At 50.9% G+C, this 6,687-nt stretch overlaps 1 protein-coding gene across 1 annotated transcript in view; it reads left to right on the top strand.

The window, feature by feature from the left end:
- Window positions 1–5,513: 5,513 nt before the first annotated feature.
- Window positions 5,514–6,687, top strand: part of CUNH20orf27 (chromosome unknown C20orf27 homolog) — a 46,080-nt gene continuing 44,906 nt past the window's right edge. The window contains exon 1 of the mRNA XM_027846100.1: window positions 5,514–5,575. The gene's annotated coding sequence lies outside the window, so the exon portion shown is untranslated. The remainder of the gene's footprint in view (window positions 5,576–6,687) is intronic.

Raw genomic sequence — 6,687 nt, forward strand, 5'->3', positions numbered from 1 at the left:
CCCCCCCCCCCCCCCCCAAACCACAGCAACAGTTCCAGAAAAGCAGAAACACTAAAGGAATCCATGGCCAGGCCTCCTCAGGACAGAGCCTCTGCCAAGCTCTGGGGCATCCCAGCACTTTGGGTCTTTGGTGGGTCCCTCACGCCACAGAAGGCAATTCCTTCCCTCCCGTTCTTTGCCCGGTCCATCCCCCCAGTCTCTACCAAGCATTGAGGTTTCCACCTGCTCCGCCCCTGTGTTGGGACTCTGGGAGGGCTATCTAGGTCTGAGCGAGAAATCCCCTGGTGTCATGGTGATGGGCACCATGGAGATGGGTGGAGAGGCTGGGGCCTCAGGGATATCCACCGCGCAGAGGAAGCTCTTTGTCTGAGCCCAGAAGCCGAGGCTGAAACCCTGGCCTCCCCGTCCTTCTCCGGCTCTGGCTCCTGCTTCTCTCCTCTCCCTCCTCCTTCCTCTTGTCCTCTTTCTCTTTTCTATTCTCCTCTTCTTTCCTCCATTCTCCTCTTCTTTTCTCCATTCCTTCTCTTTTCCTCATCCATCATCTGAGGGGGTAGAGTAGCCCCTGGTCTGATGGAGTTGTCACATGGGCAAACGAGAGGAAGGAGTGAGCTGCTGACCCAGACATACCTACCCAAGTTCCCCAGGCTTCCTAAAGAGCCTTTTGGCAAGATCACCTTATATGGACTTTATGTGACACTGGATGACAGTAGCCGACATTATTACAGTGTTTTAAAGTTTCCAAATCACTTTATCTACATCATCTGCTTTGAGCTCTCCAATGACCCTGGGGATCAGCCAACAAGAATTTATTACACACCTACCCTGCGCTGGGCCCTGTCCTTGGGAATGGAGCAGGACAGAGGAGGGAGGGAGGAGGGGAGGAGGGGAGGAGACGGGGGTGCGGGAGAGGGAGGGGATTAAAAGTGAAACAGTTCCTGCCTTCTGCGAGCTCACAATCTAATAGGGAGGATTAGATATACCCACATAAATGAATATATACAGCATCTACAAGGTAATTTTCTGTGTGGGGGGCAGGAGACAGTAACAACTGGGGGAACCATAGGATCATTTATAGCTAGATTTATAGTTACATGGACCTTAGAGGCCATAGAGTCCAACCCCCTCATTCTACAGATGAGGAAACTGAGGCACAGAGCACTTAATGAATTGCTTGGGGTAGGAGATCATATAGCTAGTGTCTGAGGAAGGATTTCATCTGGTCTCTTCTGGACTCCAAAGCTGGCACCCTATCCATTAGGCCTTGGGTTATACAGGACATGTACTGGTAGTTTAGGGGACGGGCCTGCCAGGATGAGCTCTGGGATAGAAGATCAATCCAGGAATGCTTCATGGAGAAAGTGGGATTGTTGAAAGTGTTTAGAGTCAAAACTCAGATCAGAAAGTAGGAGTCCTGGTATTCTCTACTGCTGGTGGTAGAGAGAGGACTCCACTTTATTATTTAAGTTATTAAGTTATTTAAGAAGGGAGTGATGGGGCCCAAGTGTCCTCTCTTCAGTGGGTAGGCAGAGGTATGGAGGCAGGGGTGGGCAAGGGCTGGCCAAGGAAAGCCTGATGTTTGGGGCCTGGACAGATGGCCTGTAGAGGAAAGAATCTATCAATTCCCATCTCAACAGTATTGATTTGTGATTTGAGAGTCAGTAACCACAGCAGAATCACAGAGCTGCTGTTTACCTTTTACTGATGGTGTGCAGCATACCCTGGGGGCTCGGGGGAGAAACGTTTTCCAGCTTCCTAAGGCTTCTGGTCTCAGCTCCGGGAGCAGGAGGCCTCTCCCACAGATAAGACCTCCCCCCACTCTCCTTCAAGGCACATTGTGACTACTAGTCCTTTGTCCCTTTCACAGACACATCTGCATCACCTCATTAGCATCTCAGAGCAAAGAGAAGCGAAGATGATTTAGAAGGAATAAAGAAGCACAAGCTATTTAAAATAAAAAACGAGACAGTACCTTAGAAAGGGCTCTCCATATGGCCTGGATTTGAATCTTGGCTCTGGTCCTTGGATGACCTTGGGCGAGCCACTTAACTGAGATTATAGGACCAGATCTCTTCCAAATCTTAATCTATGAAAACACTGCAATTCTATGACCCTCTTTCTCCCCTAGATTCATGATTCCATGAAATGGGAGTTTGAGATCCATTTCACAGAGAGAAAGCCTGAGGCTAACCTCTAGCTTCAGAATCTCAGAATCTGAGTTGAAAGAGACTGCAGAGGACCTCCTGACCTTATCTGAAGGTCTCAAGATAGGGAGTTAACAAATTCCCTTTGGAGACAGCCCAATCCACAGACCGTCTATTTGTTAAGGAGTTTTTTTCTTAGTGTAGAAGGCAAGCACTTGAGAACAGGGATTGTTTCACTCCGGTCTCTCTGCAATGCACACAGCAGGTGCTACATTAGTATTTGTTGATTGAATGATTGCTTCCACAACTGATTCTACCGAGCCTAAATTTTCAGCACATCCATTTCTACCCATTGTTTCCAGTTCTTGTAGAATTTTAATATTCCCTTTCAAATAAACAACCGAACAGTCCTCAGGTCCCTCCCCTGAATCTTCCCCTTCTCCAGGCTAAGAACGCCCTGTTCCTTTCACTGATTCGTGTTCAGTGCAGTGTCTGGTGTCTTGCCCTCTCCTTCTGGTCACCCTCCCCTGGAAAAGTGCCAGTTGAAAGGGCAAGTCTGCGTTCACCTTCTATAGGAATTGGCCCTGACTTCTCTTTACAGTGATCAAAAAGTTCGTTACCTTGAGGCCAACCGGGTAATGAATAAGTAAATACTTGTTGATGGATTGATGAAGTTAGCTAGGCTAACTGCTGGATGACAGACAGGTGTACCCCATCAACCCCTCTGAACCGTAAGCCTTTCCAGAGACTTCCCTGAAAGGAGAAAATAAGAAAATAATAGCAATAGACATATTACATATATATATATGTATATACACACACACACAATAAACATATAATAGCAAAAACAAACATTTATGGAATGTTTTAATTTTCAAAGCGCTTCACATATTTTATTACTGGAGTTCCATTTTACTGATGAAAACACTGAGGCTGGGAGTCAGGGGTGGGGAACCTGGGACTTCGAGGTAGAGAGTGGTAGTGACTTGCCCAGGGTCAAGCAGCCAGTGTCTGAGGGAGGATTTGAACTCAGACTTTCCCGCCTCCAGATACTGACCTGTTTTGAAGGTGTCCATGCTGTTGTTTTCAAGCGTTTGAATGGCTGTCCTGTGGAAGGGGAATATTCGAATTCTGTTTAGCCTCAGAGACTGGGACTGCAAGCACAGGGCGGCCTGAGCTGCCCAGTAATTCGATTGAACTCGTAAAATGAGATTTCAATCCAATTCACCTCGCCCAGCGCCTTCTACGTACAAAAGCCAGAGCTCTGTTCAGCTAGTCCCATGCAGCCTTGGTATTGTTTCCTCCTCCCGCTTCCCAGAGTTCTCTCCTCCCTCCACTGACTTGGGTCCACTCGGCTCTTCTCGGCCAATCTAAATTCCCTCCCTCTTTCAAGATTCTGCCCGGGTGTTTCTTCGGGGGGTGGGGTGGGGCTCACCTTTGCCTCGGAGCCGCTTTCCACATCGCACTAGCCCGGCAGTGGAAAAAAACCTGCATTTTAAGCCACAGACTCCAAAGAGCCTGACTTTTGTTACCTATGTGATCTTGGTGGGGTCACTCGGCTAAGGTCGGGGCTCAGTTTCCCCATCTGTCAAATGTGGGAGAGGCAGTGCGATGCAGCAGAGAGAACACGTTGAATTTGTCATCACAGGACCTGGGTTTAAGTCCCATATCTGTCACCTGTGTGTTACTTTGCCCAAATATTTCAACCTTCTCGGTTTCCTCATCTGGAAAATGGTTAGACCAGGTGGTCTCTATGGCCCCTTCCAGCTCTAAATTCTATGGTTCTAGAATTAGACCTTCAAGGGTTTAATCGAACGAGTTTGCTTCCCCAGCATCACAGCGTTGACGGGGGTGGGGTGGGGTGGGGTGGGGCGGGGTCTTTGAGACTATCTTTTACTGCTGTAAGCACACAGACAAAGCCGTCTGCTTCCCGTGGGTATGGGGGCAGGGCGGCAGGAGGTGAACAACACATATTAAAAGGACTAGAAGATAAAAGGGCCAACCCCCCACTATAGCTGGAGTCTGGGCACAGTGGGTTCAAATCTCTACCCTCTCTCTCTCCCTCTCTCTGTCTCTCTTTGTGTGACCTTGGACAATGATAATTATAACAACAGCTGATGTTTATAAAATGCTTTCAAGTCCAGAAACATTTGTTAGGTGCCTACTAAGTGTCAATCACTGTGCTTGCTAAACGCTGAGTGGGGAAAGAGAGGCAAAAAAAAAAAAAAGCTCCTGTCTTCAAGGAGTTCACAGTCTAAGAAAGGTTTGCATTTTTATTTTCTGTAAAATGGGGACAGTTTGCCTCCCTGGATTGTTGTGAGATTAAAAGGAGGTATTTGTAAAGTGACTTACAAACTTAAAGCACTATGCAAATGCTAGTAATGATTATTTACATTGAATATTGAACCCTCACAATAACCCTGTGCAGAAGCTACCACGGGCATCATTATGGACATGAGGAAACTGAGGCTCAGGGGAAGTTGTCACCTTCCCATCCCCACCTGTTTCCTTCTCTGTAAAATGAGGTTGGATTAGACCAGGAGTTCTTCATTTAACGTCCGTGAGTTTTTGAAAAATATTTTGACAGCTGGATTTCCTTTGTTAATCCTATGCATTTCATGTATTTAAAAAACGCTATCCAGAGAAGGGGTCGATGGGCTTCACCAGATTGCTGCCTAAGGGGTCCAGGACACAGAAAAGGTTAAGAACCCCTAGACTGACGGTCCGCAAAATGGGGGTGGAAGTGGGCCAGACGGCCTGGAAGGGTAGAGTCTCCAGCTCCGAATCTCTGGTCCTAGGAGCTCTAAGGTCCTTTCCAGCTGCAGATTCTGTGCTAACAGCGGTGCCCCAGTGCTCCAGCCACGCGGCAGTGCTCGCCGGCAGCCTCCCACAGTCGTCCGGGGAGGTCTGAGCGGTCGCGAAGAACTAGTACACGCGGGGTACACCATGCACCTTTCGGCCGCACGTCCTGCTGTCCTAGAGCACCCAGAGGGGAGCCGCGCCCCCGCCCGCCTCCACGTGACGCAGCGTTCCAAACCAGGCTACATTGTAGCCACCGAAGCCCCGCCCATCAATGGAGTCGCCTTTCCTTTATTTCTCGCCCCGGAGCCCGCCTATTGGGCCTAGACCCCAGGCCTGAGGCTCTAGCCACGCCCTCATCCCGCGACACGGCCCTCCCACCCCTCTCTTCGAGTGGCGGAGAGACCCCCAAGGAATCCCCGCCCCCTGATCTGGGCCAATGGGAGGCAACGGGGGCGTGTCCGGGGTGGGTGGGTGTGTGGAGCGTCCGGGAAGGTTCTGCGGCCGCCGGGGCCAGGGGGTTGCTACCGCGTGCGGAACCGGGACCCTGAGCAGCCTGAGCGGCGGCTGGCGTAACTGCTGCGGCGCAGCCCGAGCCCCGCGCAGCCGAGCCGGAGCGGAGCGTGTCCGGACAGGTGAGCACAGGCCCCGCAGCGCCGCCTCCGGCCCGCAGCCCCGGGCGCTTGGTCGGCTCCTGCCCGAGCTCAGCCCGCCCTGGCCCTGAAGCACTGCTTGTGGCTTGTCTGGCGCCGAGCTCTGGCCCCCTGGTCCCTGGTCCCCGGCCCTCCGAGGGCCGCACCTGCTCCTGCGCTCCTTCACGCCTTCTCCCTTCTGCCTTCCTCCCTCTCTCCTTCCCTCCCTCCCTCTTTCCTTCTCTCCCTTCTTTCTTTCTTCTCTTTCTTCTTTCCTTCTCTCTCTTCCATCCCGCTTTCCTTCTCTCCCTCCCCTTTTCCTTTCCTCCCCTTTTTCTTTCCCTTCCTCCCCTTTTCCTTTTCTCCCTCCCTCTTTCCTTCTCTCCCCTCCTTCTTTCTCTCCCCCTCCTCTCCTCTTCCTCTTTCCTTCTCCTTTTCTTCTCTCCCTTCTCTTCCTCTTTTTCCTACTTTTCCTCCTTTTTTTCCTTTTCTCCTATTCTTCCCTTCCTTCCTTCCTTTTTCCTTTCCCTTCCTTCTCTCTTTCCTTTCTTCTCTCTCCCTCCTTGTTTCTCTTCCTCCCACTTTTCTTCCTTCCCTCTCTCTCCTTCCTTTTCTCTTCGTCTTTCCCTCCTTTACTGAACTGCCCCCCCATCACACTCCCCTGTCCCCTGAGCTGTTGCCCTTACTTCTGAGATCAGCTCCAACTCCTGACCTCTGTTCCCAGCCATTATGATTTTCTCGTTGCCCTTTCAAATGCTGTTACTACCTCATTAATTCATCTCTACCCTTCTTTCCCCGGCCCCCATTATGGGAACCTCCCTGTCTATGTAGTGTATATAGTACCTTCATCTTCCTCCTTCCCTTCACCTCCCTCCCCCTTTCCCCCTTTTCTCTCACTTCTTCCTTCCACATTCTTTCTCCTCCTTCCTCCCTCCCTTCTCTCCCCTTTCCTCCTCCTCTCTTCTCTCTCCCTCTTCTCCCTTCTCCCCTCTCCTCCCTTCTCCCCTCTCCTCTTCTCCTCTCCTCCCCTTCTCCCCTTCTCCCTCCTCCTTCTTCCCCTCTCTTCTGCCTCCTCCCCTCTCTTCTCCCTCCTCCCCTCTCTTCTCCCTCCTCCC

Source organism: Vombatus ursinus, unplaced genomic scaffold (genome assembly GCF_900497805.2).
Source record: "Vombatus ursinus unplaced genomic scaffold, bare-nosed wombat genome assembly UNPS02015066.1, whole genome shotgun sequence".
Taxonomy (NCBI): Eukaryota; Metazoa; Chordata; class Mammalia; order Diprotodontia; family Vombatidae; genus Vombatus; species Vombatus ursinus.